The sequence below is a fragment of the Papaver somniferum genome, chromosome 2 (assembly GCF_003573695.1).
Source record: "Papaver somniferum cultivar HN1 chromosome 2, ASM357369v1, whole genome shotgun sequence".
Taxonomy (NCBI): Eukaryota; Viridiplantae; Streptophyta; class Magnoliopsida; order Ranunculales; family Papaveraceae; genus Papaver; species Papaver somniferum.
In genome coordinates, this window is record NC_039359.1 from 104,281,284 (window position 1) to 104,297,204 (window position 15,921).

Sequence of the window (15,921 nt, forward strand, 5' to 3'; positions counted from 1 at the left end):
CATGCAATCCCGTGAACTGTTCCTCTCATGCACGTGCTGCCCTGTTTTCTTCTCACGTATTTTTCAGCCAAATTTGATCGAAACAAACACCCATACCAGCTCTGTTAGGACATATCACAACTACCCATAAAGTTTCAGCGATTGAATCGCACAAAAACTCCTCCAAAATCCGATCAAAAAATCTGCCAGTGAATGGAAATATTTTCCCGCAAAAATATTTTTTTGAAATGTTGAAGATGAAGTGCCCCTATCCTTTTCTGGAGTGCGAATAGCAGATGGGTGCTGAGGACAAATTTGGGTGCTGAGGATGAATTTGGGCTACGCATAACCTTGAGTGTCCCTTAGCCAAATCTGGGGTCCGTATAGCAAATGTCCTCCAGGGGTCCAAATAGCACTTTTTGAGCAACTTTTTCCGCACAAGTGTATTTCTCCAAAAACACCAACACAAACATAAAAACACCTTAATAAGTACAAAATCAAACACTGGCAATAGAGACACTGAGGACAATTCAGACACAAAAATGTGTCTATCAAATACCTAAACTTATTATTTGCTAATCCTCGAGCAAATCTAATATAGAAAATAAAAATGACTACACTTAGCACGTGCAGCAAGCCGTTAAACCACTAGGTGGCCCTAGTGGCGGAGTGTTGTCTCCGGAGGGTTTACCAGAGGTGTACCCACAAAACCTTTACTCCAGACCCTAGCTATCTACGCAGAACCTTGGAAGGCACTAAAGAGTCTCCTTGGTTGGCATACTCTCATTGACTACAGGAGGAAGTACCCGTGATGCGAAATTCCATTTGTTGTACATGAGTTTGCACTCAGCATACTAAAATTCATATATAAGTGACAGAGCTCTACTCAGATAATTTTTGTACATCATAACCGGAGTCAACCAATCACATGGAAAGATTAAGAAGATGGATAAAGAGATGGTTAAAAGTGAAAGGTGTTTCCCATATCTGTCTGAAGGCCTCTGCCAAGGTGAACCTATCCTAATGGACTGAGATACCGGTCTGACTAATATCAACATAACTGGCATATACAAGGGGACCAGTGGTCGATAAACCTAACTCTAGGTCAACATAACTGGCATATACAAGGGCACCAGTGGTCGACTTTATTGAATTTATTCCGGTTGATCTAATGGTCTGGTCTTTTTTTTTTTTTTTTTTGTATCTCAACCACTCTATTCCACCCTAGCAAAAGTAACAACTTGAATCGTGTGCCCCACCAAATCACTTAAAAAAAAATAGAAGGATTATGATTCAACGAGATATGGCGAAACTACCATGTTTTGTTTTTTTTTAATTCTAACACCTGAGCTTTGTGCTTTTATGAATAGACTCTTTAGATGTTTCCATCTAATCAGATTGGTTCCTCAACTCGTATAACTAAGATGTTCCCATCCACTTAGATTGGTTAGTTCCAACCTTAATAAGCATAAATTTCTAGGCTCTGGAGTTTATTTGTTGCAGCTAGGAGCTAACAAAATGTTTCTTCCCCGCCCCCAAACTTAAATCTAACATTGTCCTCAATGTTCTAAAGATGAAATTAAAAGTATGAACAATAAGAAACTGTTACCACTTGATGGATGGAAAAAGAAATAAGGAAGGATATTACCGTAAGCATGAGTACCTCCCAGGAAATGCTAAATTTAAAGTCTTTAGCTAGACATCAAATAACTCAAAAAGAATTGTCACCTTCCAAAGTCATATATCAATAGTCGAAACAATTGTGGGTCCATAAGACCAAATAGAGCTGACACCAGTATGAGACAACTGCACTGATTCAGAAAAATGAAAAGAAGGAGCACGTCCTCATCTAAGGTTTCTGTCAAGACAACTGGGTTTATCTGCGGTGCATAATTGAACTTCATATGTGTGTCTCAATAAATAGATTCATCCGAAAAACGGGTCTCTAATACCTGGGTTACCTCCTGGACAGTATCAGGAGGATCGGGTTGCGGAGTCTGAAAAGACTCAAGTAATATCTCAGATGTACAAGGCTCGAGTCCCAAGTTAGGGACTCTAATTAGGGATACGATACAATCACAAGAACCATCACTACCCCCAAACTTAGGGTTCACAGACAAACCTCTAACTATTTCTTGAATTTCCGGATCTTCAGAGTCCTTAAAATACTCAAGAGATTCTTCTAGTTCTCTACCCCCAAACTTAGGGTCATCATTATTCTCAGAAAAACCTAAAACTATTGCCTGAATTTCTGGGTCCATAGAATCTTTAAAATACTCAAGAGCTTCTTCTAAAGATTGATCACATATCTGATCTAAGAGAATAGTTTCCTCAAAAATCATCTAAAGAATCTACCAGTAAAGTGTCAAGCCAATTATCCTGAACCAAATCCTGAACTAAACTGCTAATCATATTCACTTCTTCTAAATCATCGTTCTCAGAAGGTTGTCTAGTAACATTAAAGGCATTTAGTTCAGTGGTCATATTACCAAAGGATATGTTCATAAGCCCAGTCCTACAGTTGATGACAGCGTTAGCTGTGGCTAAAAATGGGCGACCTAAAATCACTGGGATTTGACGACTTGGGTCCTGAACAGGCTGGGTGTCTAGAACAACGAAATCCACAGGATAAATAAACTTATCAACCTCAATCAGAACATCCTCTGTGACACCATGAGGTACTTTGACAGACCTATCAACTAATTGTAGTGTCATTTTAGTCGGTTTCAACTTACCAAGACCTAGATGGGTGTATACATGATACCAGAGTAAGTTAACACTAGCTGCTAAGTCAAGTAAAGCTTTATCGACCATGTGATTACCAACCGCACAAGATATGGTGGGGCATCCAGGATCCTTATACTTAGGGGGTGTTTGGTTCAGAAGAATGGAACTTACCTGACCAGCTAAAAAAGCTTTCTTATGGATATTAAGCTTACGCTTTCGTGTACAAAGATCTTTAAGGAACTTGGCATAAGCAGGCATCTGCCTAATTGCTTCTAATAGCGAAATGTTGATGTTCACCTGCTTAAATGTTTCCATTATCTCGTTGAAAGTCGACTCCTTCTTTGTTGGGGCTAACAAATGTGGATATGGGGCTCTAGGCACAAAGGTAGACCTATCAGGAATTTCTTGGGAATCCTTAGAGACTGTTTCAATTTCCTTGTCTACGGGCTCCTCTTGGGAAGTAAAAGGTGGAACTACAGTATGTCCACTAGGCATGACTACCTTATTGTCTATCGTTTTACCACTCCTAAGGGTTGTTATCCAGTTCACATGGTTTGATGATTTCTCACCAGCTAAAGATATTTGATGGACTCCCCTAGGGTTGGGTTGTGGTTGACTAGGAAACTTTCCTTTTTCTCTCAATGTCTCATTTATCTGACTAACCTGGGTTTTCAACTCGGAAATAGCCTGAGAGTTAGCTTGTACCATCTTTTTATTTTCATCTAATCCTTGTGCAACCGATTGCTGAAATTCTAAAGTGTTCCGAGTTAACAAGGCAAGAGACTCTTCTAAACTCATGATTTTCTTATCTGAAGGGATCTGAAACTGTGCCGGAGCTGAAGGATTCTTAGTATAGCCAAAACCTGGGGGAACCTGAGCATTACTAGACTGACCTTGATTCTGGCCCTTGGACCAAGAAAGGTTTGGATGGTTTCTCCAGCCAGGGTTATAGGTTTCTGAATATGGGTCAAACTTCTGTCGGTTATCAAACCTAGTGTTGTTATAAAGAGCATTGGCTTGCTCTTCAACAGCATGGCCTTCCCAAAAAGGCTCATTTCTTCCACTACTACCACTAGAATGACCTAATTCTAAGGCTTCTAACCTTTTGGCTATAGCTGCTATTTTGGCATCTGACTCATAAGATCCTTCTACCCTATTAACATTTCCTCTACTTAGAAGAATTTTTTCTGGGGTTCCCTACTATTTTCCCATTGTTGGGTCTTATCGGCGATTTCATTCAAAAATGTCATCGCTTCATCAACAGTTTTATTCTCAAACCCACCTGTGCATAAGGACTCAACCATGGTTGTTGTTGAATAATCTAAACCCTCGTAGAGGATCTGAACTAACCTAACCTTCTCCAAACCATGATGAGGACATTGAGATATCAAGTCATTGAACCTTTCTAAGTACCTATATAAAGATTCTCCCTCTTGTTGGGCAAAAGTATATTTGTGTCCTAATAGACGATGTTTTATGCCTTGGGAAAAACTTATGTATAAAGGCAGAAGTAAGTTGGTCATAGGTTTCAATTGACTCAGAGTCCAAACTACACCAAGATTTGGCTTTATCTTTTAAGGAAAAGGGGAATAACCTAAGTTTCAACGCATCATCACTTAGGTTTTTAATTTTCAGAGTACTACAAACTTCCTCAAATTCCCTAACATGAAAATAGGGGTTCTCATTCTCCTTCCCTAAAAACATTGGGAGCATCTGTAAAGTCCCAGGTTTCAGTTCATAATTTGCCTCGGTTTCAGCTAACTTGATACAAGACGGACGAGAGGTCCTAGTTGGGTTTAGCAAAGCTTTCAAAGTTGCCATTTCTGGCACTACCAAAGGACTAGGAGTACTAGGGGTACTTTCCTCACGAAGAGACAGATTCTCAAAACTGAAGTTTCCAAAAACGGGGCTCTCAAAAGAAGAGTCTTCGAGCTCCCCGCCTTCACAAGAAGAACTACTAGGTTTTTCACTCAAACGACCTAGAGTGTTTCTTTTCCAAGCCCGTTTAAAAACTTCGGGCATACACTAGAAAAACAAAATCAAAAAGAAAAGTCCTAAAAAGGAAGGGATGTTCTATGCAAACACAACAAGGCTGACTCCACCACAGCAAACCTACTGATTTCTAGCAAACAAAAAGCATGATGGCTCCACTTAGATTGTTTCTAGACCAGCTTCTAATCCTTCGAACGGGAATTCGTTACAATTTAAGCAAACCCCTCTGGAATCAATCCGAGTTAAAGTAAGTTGAATAGAGGCGAGGGAAGCTCGGTGGAGCTTTGATACCCAAGGCCTCACCGGTATTACAAGGCGGCGCAGTCACGCATTCAACTTACAGAAACCGTCAAGAACTTCGAAGTATGCTTAAAAGAGTAACCAATATTTTTCGAATGACTTTCCTGTTAAGCTCGTTACCCTATCGGTCTCGTTCTAGTCAAAATTTTAGGCTTAGGTTCGCGTTTGGTGTCGTTTTCCTAAGGCGGGCAAGAAGAGAACGGTGATGAAATCCGAACCCTTATCTTGTATGGCCAGTCCTTTCCCTTTACTAGGAAATTAAAGCAGTCGTTTTCAAGTCCTCAACATATATGCATACGAAGGAAGACACTAACTCGCTGACATGGGATTCGCGAGTGTTTCGACAAACTTACCTCCCGTACCAGACGGGGGATGAACCTTTGTAGTCGACTCGGGCCACGACTCCTATGTCATGTACGAACCCGAGGGGCCGAGGTGATATCGTAATCACCGTCCTTCTCTGCAAACAGTTTATATTTAAACTACCCTTCCGTAGGGTTTAAAAAAATAATGTCCCAAAATTTAAAGTCCAAAGTCCAAAAATAAAAGTGCAAAAGAAAAAGAAAGTCTAAAAAAAAATAAAAATCTACAAAAATAAAAATGTCTCTCTTTTTCTTTTTTCTCTCTTTTTTTTTTTTAAAAAAAATCTTCTTCTTTCGCTCCTTTCGCTTTGCCTTTCACTTGAAGTCTTTAAGTATTCACCAAAAGCTTTGGAAAAATTTTCTTTCGCTGCAAATTCCGAATTCTGTAAGAAAAAGACAAAAACCCAAAAACGTAAAGAAGAACAAATAAAATAAAAACCTAAAAAAAAATAATCTAAAAACTCTAGCCTAAAGACAAGTCCGCGTCGGCGGCGCCAAAAATTTGATGTATTTTCAAAGTTGTTGTAGTAATATGATTCGTTCAAGACTTGTGAGCAGATTTTTAGATTTTTTTTAATAAATAAAAATAGCGAACTAAATTAAAAAGATGTTGTGAAAATTATGGAGAGAATAGGGCTAGGATTCCACCATTGGTTGATATTAGTGATTTAATAAAACAATAATTATGCAACTCGACATTCAAATTGATTATAATAGTATTGCCTAGACATGTAGATTTCCAAAAGAATAGATGTTAATCCAAGCATAGAATATCAAAACCCTAAACCAAGCATATTCTATCAAGAGAAAATACACCTAACTAATCAAAATCATATAAACAATTTTTAGTTCAATGCAAAAAAATCATAATAGAGTTGTTGTAATTAATTAATAGAAATATATCACTTTTACCGAAACAATGGCTTCCTCCATAGCCCCAAGGATTGGGTTTAGCTCATCATGATGTTGGAAACACGCTCAAAAGTTGATTTCATTGCTCAAAGTAGGTGTACAAATGATGAAATGGAGAAAATGATGAAAATTTGGTGTTTGCAACGTTTATAATTGTTGCAAAACATTGTTACAAAGAACGATAAAAAAGAACTGTCGTTGTTGTAACTCTGCGACCCTCGTGTGGTTGTCGTTGTCACTGTTGATAAATGACTGCCTCTGGTGGTCTTTTGTTCTTCGTGTTCTTGGTGCAGCAGCAGAAACAGAGTTCTGAAAACTCTTGATTCACGCCTCCTGGGCTCTCCTCTCGACCCCAAACTCTCCGTCACCCTTCTCTATGATCCCAACAATCTATTTATACTCCTCAGCCTCATTTAATCACGCCATAATTCTCAATATTCTTCATTGAACTCGGGCAGTAAAGAAAATATTCTGGGAATATTTTCTTCCCTGATTTAGCTTCTTACGTGTTTTTACATCTGCAAAATCTCCTTATTTATCTTTGTCAAGGTCCAAAGTGTTGCTCGAGTCATCAAACATGAGCAGAACACGTTTAAATTCTCCAAAACTAATGCAATCCCGTGAACTGTTCCTCTCATGCACGTGCTGCCCTGTTTTCTTCTCACGGATTTTTCAGCCAAATTTGATCGAAACAAGCACCTATACCAGCTATGTTAGGACATATCACAACTACCCATAAAGTTTCATCGGTTGAATCGTACAAAAACTCCTCCAAAATCCGATCGAAAAATCTGCCAGTGAACGAAAATATTTTCCCGCCAAAATATTTTTATTAAATGTTGAAGATGAAGTGCCCCTATCCTTTTCTGGGGTGTGAATAGCAGATGGGTGTTGAGGACAAAATTGGGTGCTGAGGATGAATTTGGGCTACGCATAACCTTGGGTGTCCCTTAGCCAAATCTGAGGTCCGTATAGCAAATGTCCTCCAGGGGTCCAAATAGCACTTTTTGACCAACTTTTTCCGCACAAGTGTATTTCTCCAAAAACACCTACACAAACATAAAAACACCATAATAAGTACAAAATCAAACACTAGCAATAGAGACACTGATGACAATTCAGACACAAAAATGTGTCTATCAGAAGTCGTGAAAGCGCGCTACTTGGAGGTAAAGGGGGAAGCATGCACGTTCGATGCAAGCTATCACTTCTTGGCAGAAAGAATCTCGGAGGATAACCCGGACTACTTGGATGCTGTATCGTCTTCGGAGGAGGAAGATTGATGGCTTTAGAAGTTTTTGTATAGGTTTTGTGGGTATACTTCTATGTAAACCCTCACGAGACTATAACTCGTCCACTAGGGTCACCTAGGGGTTCAAAGGCTTGATGCACATGCTAAGTGCATTTGTTTTTCCATCGACAAGGAGTTGTATTTTATGTTTCAATCAATGTAGTAACCAAAATTGCATGAATAAAGTGAATTACATCTTCCCATATTATGTTTTCGGTTTGGTATAAGTATATGCCGGCAAGGTTAGAAATCCTTAGCATGCCGACTACAGGTCAGCCGGCAGTGTTAAAAATTATGTGCATGCCGACCATATGATAGCCCGCATTGTAGGAAATATTTACATGCCGACCGTAAGATTACTGGCCCAAGATAGTCGGCGTGTTCTTCATCCGAGGACCATGCCGGCTCTTCTTAGTCAGCAGCTTATTCGAAGTAGAACTTGCCCACTACTACCGGTCGGCACTTTATTCAAACCTCGACCTTGACGACCTTGTGCATTTTCAAAACAAATTTTTTGATCGAAATCGAACTCATAAGACAGATGAAAGATTTAATCTATTGAATTCATAATTACAAAATTTTAATTTAAACTCAATTAATTTACTTAATCAGAATTTTTAGTGTTAGTTAAACAAGGACTTATTAGCCATTTAGAAAATATAAGGTTCGTTGGGACTTGGTTTTACTTCAAAATGACCAAATTTTGTCTCATTAGGTATATCCCAATTAATCTGGATATACCCCGGTCTAGTCAGGAAAAAAAAATCAATAAAACTATAATTTTTTTTTGTTAATGTACGTGTACTTTTCCGGTCTGCGTTGAAAACGAAAAAATTGTCACTTCCTTTTTTGAGAAGGAAAATTGTCACTTCATGGAGCAACAGTGCTAGATCTTTATCCAACAACCATGTTTTTACAAGTTGGCACGGATATATTATATCTAGAGCTCGGATAAAGATAAACAAGAGCAAAAGTAACTGACATTTGCCGGTTACAAAATGGGACCGACTTCATTTGCCCCTAGTTTTAATTCGCCTCCTGGAAAAAGTAGAGACGTTTTCAAGACCATTCAGCTCCTGGTTTCTTCGTAAACCATGAACCACATGAATAAAACTACAGTTTTTCTAATCTTTGTCCCCACGTTTCTTCTTTCTCTATATAATCTTCACCTATCCCTTCACCACAGAAGAAAAAAAAGACTACATCCCTTTTCAAAAACTATATCTCTTTACCTAAAATCTTTGTCTTTGTTTAAGCACTAATCATTTCGTATTAGAATCCTAAGCCTTAGTCTTTTAGAAGTTTCCACTTTGCATCATGTGTCGTGGGATGAAAGAACCATTGCCGAGTTCAATGTTGGAATCTTCGGCCGCCACCAAAAGTCTGAAAGATTACTCAACTTCTTCTTCTTCCTTGGAGAATGAAGATTCATTTTCAGTGTTTAAGGGGGTTATTAGGAATAAAATTAACGAGATCAAGTTAAAACAGGCTGAGGAGTCACTTAGGAAAGTTATGTATTTGAGCTGTTGGGGTCCTAATTAAAGGTCAATTACTTCAGTTTCTGTTGAAGTACTAGTTAAACTTGACTGTGTATATATTTCCGTCGGTACTTGCCTAGTAGCCCGTAGGCCCCGTACTTCTTGTTTCTTGATCTAGTTGTAATAATGAAAAATAATGAAAACTTTGTATACATTTAATCTCAATATTCAGTTTTATTTAACTTTGATCCGCTTTATTTCCTGCAAAAATGGGATTAAGGTCATGACGTTAGTAACCGACTTAAATGCGCAAGACCCAAAAGCAACTGGTCCCAGGTTGGCTATTGGCGATCAACAACAATGTCAGTTATCTGCCTCACAGTCTGAATCATTCGAAACTTGGTTAATTGGTTAATCTGACCAGTTATATTGATTGTATTATTTATAGTGTTTGTGCAGTTTTCATAACTAATGTGCTAGAAGGGCAAGTGAGTTGTGTGTATATATTTCATCTGAAATGTTGTTTAGCGGTGGTGCTGGTTGTGGATTAAAAGCTTGATGTTGACGGCATACTGGAAATATTTAATCTTAAACTATGCGCCTAAACGTTTTCCAGTACCCCGTAATCCGTTTATTTAACGTTAGATTTTTTTTCTGAGAGAATGCCAGATATACTGAAAGTCCAAAGAATTTGAGCATGATATAAAAATTCTATGCTTACCAAATATAGTATAGATTAAAAAAATTCCCACAATGCTTATTATACAGAATAAATCAGATTTTTCTCTTTTAGATTTATTTTTATTCTTACCTACGTGATAGGGATAAGTGTAATCAAGGCGCTCACTTAGTTTTGCCCTTTACTTAAGTTAGCTTTGGATTTCTAGAAAATTTATGTTTTTGAGGAGTAAATATGCAATGCACACACTGGGAATTGCTGATTAATCCGATCTAGAGAACCCGATTAAGGGATGGTCCATTCATCCAAATATTTTACTCGCTAGTTCGGAAACATGCTTTTGGACAAAGAAAAAACTTATTTCCAGTATCAAATACGTGTGGGCCTGTATAAAACGTTTTCCTAAATGCCAAAGTTATCCTTTTATCTATAGTCTTTGATCTAAATAGAGAGAGAGAAAGATAGTGAGTTTTCTTCTTAAATATTTCTGGTTCTTCGATTGTTCAAATGATTATAATACCGAGAGCTACCCAAAAAGATCGTTTGACGCGAACTCAACCTTAATTCTTTGTATTTGGTAGGTTGATTTCATTTATTACCGATTTTAGTTTACGTCTTCTTCTCGATTTTTTCTTATTATTTTCATTGTCAAGGGTTTTCTTTTATAATTGTTCAATTGGTTGATCTCAGAAAAATTTAGAAATATGTATATTTTTTTTTCTTCTTCTTCATCGTTATTTTCTCTTGCTTAATTTTTGAATATGGTGCTTTTCATCATTGATATAATATGCTTTGATTAATTGTGGATTTTCTTTTGTTGATTGGAACTTTAGGGTTTAGATTTTGCATTTAGGTTGTTCGAGGAAACGACTGAATAAGGTTTCTTTTGTTTTGTGAAATTCGAAAAAGAAATCCGGGGTTTTGTGTTTGGTGGATGGAAAATTTAGGAATTTGTTTGGCTTTTAAAATTACTAAATTTAGAGAAAGATTTATAAGAAAATTGAGAGTAGTGGTGTGTGATTGGGATTTGTGTAGTTGGGTAAGTGTAAGTTTGTTTTGTAAATTGGAAATTTGGGTTTTAGAAAACTAGGTAGTTATCACTACTTCAGAGAAAACATCCATAGTAATTCTGTCATCCCTTTTCATAGATCACCTGAGGTCTAGAGTAAGATCTACTGTAGACTCATTTGATATAAAGATATATTGAATAATAACAACTTGAATGTAGTGAAGAAATATAGCTCATGAACTAGAGAAAATATTGCAAACTGTCTTAATAGAAGCGTGTTGCAGACTACACAATCCCATTTGGTGGATCGTTTGACCTATGTTATAAGGAAAAAGAAGTCTTCAAAATAATGTGATCAATCGAACTCTGAAAGATTATTACATGAACTATCCTATACTGAGAATCATTTCAACCTATTAAATGATTGCCGAAGATGTAATGCAGTTAAGTTCAAAGATATTTTCGACGTCAAGAGTGTTTCAGACTTGACTCAAAGTGAGAGTGCAAGTTGGTGAAGAGGTAAAAAATGACTAAATGGTGAATTGTTTCCTATTAGTACAAATAACGAAATTAATAAAAATTGTGAAGGCACAAGTAAAGAGTCGTGAGGCGAGATGCGACACAAGACATAACAATTTATGGGAAGAAGATCACTATCTAAACTGAAATTTTTAGATGAAATTTTACCTATACAACCTATGTCAAAGGAACAAAATGTAGATGCACTTATGTAGTTCAACATACATTTGAAAATCTCAAACAAGGGCGATGAGAACTAATTGAAAAACATCTTTGAGGATATTCTGGAGGACATGCAGAAATCGAAAACCGAGAAGGAACTTTCAAGGATAAATGACATGGAGAAATTAACGACTCGAATCTTGCGCCAAAAAAAAAACACATGGCTAGAAGAAGTTTTGTTTCTGTGATCAATCCTTTAATCTTTTTTAAGATGAATCTTAGTAATAGTTTTTGCATGGATTTTTAGGGTTGTTCCATTTAGATTATTTTTGTGCCTATGTGAACAGGGTCGACCTTGGGTCAAAGTTGACGAGGTCAATTTTGGACAACAAAGCCTATAAGGGTACCATAATTTGTTTTTCTGAACAAAACCTACTAGTGATGATCCAATATTATAACATGATAACTAAGATGTATTAGCTTCTTGTTTAAACACGTGTTTCATTTTGTGACCGACCGGAAAATTACGCTTGTGAAGCCCGGCGCCACAGGGCGAAACTCCTCGATGAGTCACTAATAACTCAGTGATCGGGTTCTAAAGCTCCAAGGATCACCAGGCAAATGCACGATGATTTTTCATTGCAACATGTTGCGTAAACATGATGCCTTAAGTTTAGTTTCCACACAATTCCAACTTACCCTTTTTTTTGTAAAGGGAACAAAGCCATATACATTCTTGCATGAATCATTGATTTCCAAATCCCAACCAAGAAGTTATTAAGAAAACAAAAACTTTCCCAAAATAGCATAAAAGGCTTTTTGAATCCCTAAATGATGGAAACTGGCTAAATTCTGGCGACCATGTGGATTTATAGATCACATGTCTTGACCTTGGGTCGTTTACCATCAAAACAGACCCCTCTTGAGTACGACACGCGTTTTATAACTTGTTCATATGCATCAGTGCATCAGTCAGGGTCACGTCATACCTATGTTGCATCATCCTTGTGATGCTAGTAGCTTATGGAAGCTCCCCTAACTTGCATACCAATTTATCTTCTTTTAGCCATATGCCCAATTCTTAATTGGTGCATTCCTACTTCGAATGGCTTGTTAGAAAATATGAGCACCCAAGGAATGAACTGCAACTTATCTTATCAAGTATGACAACAATCATCTCTTGCCTCGCTTTACCGGTTCAGATAATATGATTTAACATAATGTCGAAATCACCTCATAATTATATGATATGAGCGAGAAGGTGTTGGAAAACTAATGTTGCAACTCATTGCGGTTGCCTATGTACCCTTGTCCGTGGCTCGAAGGGATCAAGCATTTACTTTAGTTGTTAGTGAAATGCTCGGTCGAAATCGCAAGCGTTGCTATCTCAAGCTTGTTTGTCAAAGTTAGTGATTAAAACTATAAGTCTTGATTTCTAGTCTACTTATAGTGATGTCTCGGGCTAGGATAGATTGTGTAGTTGAGCATTAAACTTCACGACTCAATTGAAGACGAAGAACTACAAAGGAGGGCTTGTGGAACTTCATCAATAAAAGGTATGTGGAGACTAAAACTCATCTATCACTTGGAAAGTCTATTTCTACTCTATCTCCTATATTGAGACAAAAGTCATATTACTACATAGTATTCGATTATACACATTTGAGATTTCGAGCTGAGTTTAACTCGCTTACATATTTCTAGAAATATGTGTTGGTAAGCGTTCGCTTCAACCAAGTTCATCTTATATTCTTGACGAAAGTCAAAAGTTGATCATGTGAAAATCGCCGAGTAACATCTTACATGGTTTGTATGATACAATCATTTGGTGTAGACTTGGAATGTTTCGTAATGATTACTTCAATAACTTGAAAATTGCTTTGATGCTAATAGTTCGTGAAAAAAACTATTGTCATCCTCTAAGAATGTTTTAATGATTGGAATAGAGTTTAGAACAATTGGATACAAGCATAATATGCGTACTTGCATATATGTAATCCATGTCCGGGAACCATAGTATGCATACCCGTATGCGTACCTGTTGGTTTATGAAAGTACGAGTACCTAAGTACATATACCAGTATGCCTATTGGCGTAAGGTTTGGGTCCGGAATTTTCTGCTGTGTTTTATGGTATGCATACCCGTTCGCATACTGACGAACCAAAACTTAGTGCGCTACTTAAGTATGCGTACACGTTTGCATACTTGAGTGGTTATTGTTCTAGAATCGGGTTGTTCATGAAATAATACATTTATATAATAAGGAATGCAATATTTTGCAAACCGTGGCTATAATGTTCATGAATTGATTCGAGTGAATCAAACCGATTTTTCTTCAATTGTGTTCTTGTATACTTTTATGAGAATATAACAATTGAACAACTCTATAATTAGTTTCATTTAAGTCATTTGAACTAGTTGTGGTTAAGATGAATAAGGTTGATATGAAAGTGTTCATATAGCTAACTTTGGTTAACTACTATTGAGCCAACCTAGTGTACACGTTTACGTACGGTTACTCAAACCTAAATGAAGGTACATTTCATTTGTGTGTAACAAGCTAAGTTCGATCTAACGATTGAAAAATATTAGCTTGAGTTTAATCAGGTTTTCATCTAACGGTGAATATTGAATGCTTGGTTACCAAGTTAACTTAGATTCCAAACCGTGATTTGAAAACTATATAAGGAAGAACTCTAGCAACTGGGAAACCTGATCCTCACACCTCTTATGTGATACTAGTTGCTACTAGAGTCAATTATCCTTTAACCTTAGGTTTTTCACGAAACCCTGTAGGTTAACGACTTGAAGACTTCATTGGGACTGTGAAGCCAGACCCAATTATTTTCTCTGTAGCTGCGTGTTCTGATCTTGCCATGTTCTATCGTGATTGAGTACTATCTTCTCTAAGATTTGCTCGAGGGTGATCTTCGATAGGCAAGATAAAAATTAGTCACAAACATCTTCATCTCATCATTTGTGATTCCGCAATATCTTGTTTCGCTTCCATACGATTAAGAATATTGTGAAAGACAGATCCAAACTCATATGTGGGAGACAGATTTATCTATTCCAATAGAATTTTCGGTGTGAGAGAGATTTGTTTATCGAGTCTTCGAATTTGGGTCTTAACAACTCTTAGTTATGGGTGAGATCAGCTAAGGGAATCAAGTGCGTAGAATCTTGCTGGGGTTTAGAGACGTAAGGAGCGCAACTTTACCTTGATCGGTGTAAGATTGATTAGGGCTCAACTACATTCCAGTACGAAATTCATTGGTAGTAGGCTAGTGTCTGTAGCGGCTTAATACCGTATGGTGTTCAAAGCTGGACTAGGTCCAGGGGTTTTTCTGCATTTGCGGTTTCCTCGTTAACAAAATTTCTGGTGTCTGTGTTATTTCTTTTTCGCATTATATTTTGTTATATAATAGAAACATCACAGGTTGCGCGTTAAGTTCAATCAGTTCTTTAATCCGACCTTTGGGTTGTTCATTGAATTGATTGACACTTGGATATTGGTTTGTGATACCGTCCAAGTTATTTCTCTTATTCAATCGGGCTTGAAAATTCCTATTTGTTTGATTGCGAATTGAATTGAGAAATAGAGATATAAACTCTTTGATATACTTTTCTATAGATTGTGTATGACTTTCTAGTTGATTCTCTTGAAAGTATATTGGATTTTGTCTATTCAGATTGCCGAACGAAATATTGGGTGTGGTAGTTAGACCCCCGATTTTTCAATTGGTATCATAGCAGGCAAACACTATAAACCTAATAAGTTTGTGCTTGACTGATCCTTAAAGTTTGTCGTTATGGGAAATTACTTTCGGAAACTTGTTCTGGGAATCTGTAACGCACGCCAGAAGTCCTTAAAGATTTTTCAAAGCTTATTATCTACTAGATCCGTAGCGATAACAATGAGAAAACAAAAATCCGCTCAATCATTGTTATACGGTGTCATAGTATTATTACACAGCATCAAAGTCCAATTGTATCACAACTTTGACAACAATACTATGGTGATATGTACCACTCTCCCTTAGTCAATACTTCATCTCAACATGAAAACCACTCCCTCTTACATAATGATCCGTAAACCATATGTATTTGTAGTATCACACTACACATTAATTCTCCCCCTTTTTGTCAATATAAATTGGCAAAGGTACGAAAAAATGTGGGATCCTCATGAAATTTTCACTAAGATACTTCATGACCAAAAGCGAATACCATATCAACTTATTTTAGATGCCATCATAAAGCCGAAACTAAATGCATTCATCAAGGAGTTTATAAAGATACAAGATAACTCCTGATATTCCACAGCGCATTCCCCACAAAGATTTGGCAATTAAGCACAAGTTCAAAATGAACTCTCCCCCACAAAATGTCATTCCCGAAAGAACAACAAAGGCGACCTTACTTTCACAAGAAAATAAGGATTTCTTTGGACAAAATCAAATCACATGAAACATGAATTTGCATCCAAAATATTCAATTGAATTAACTA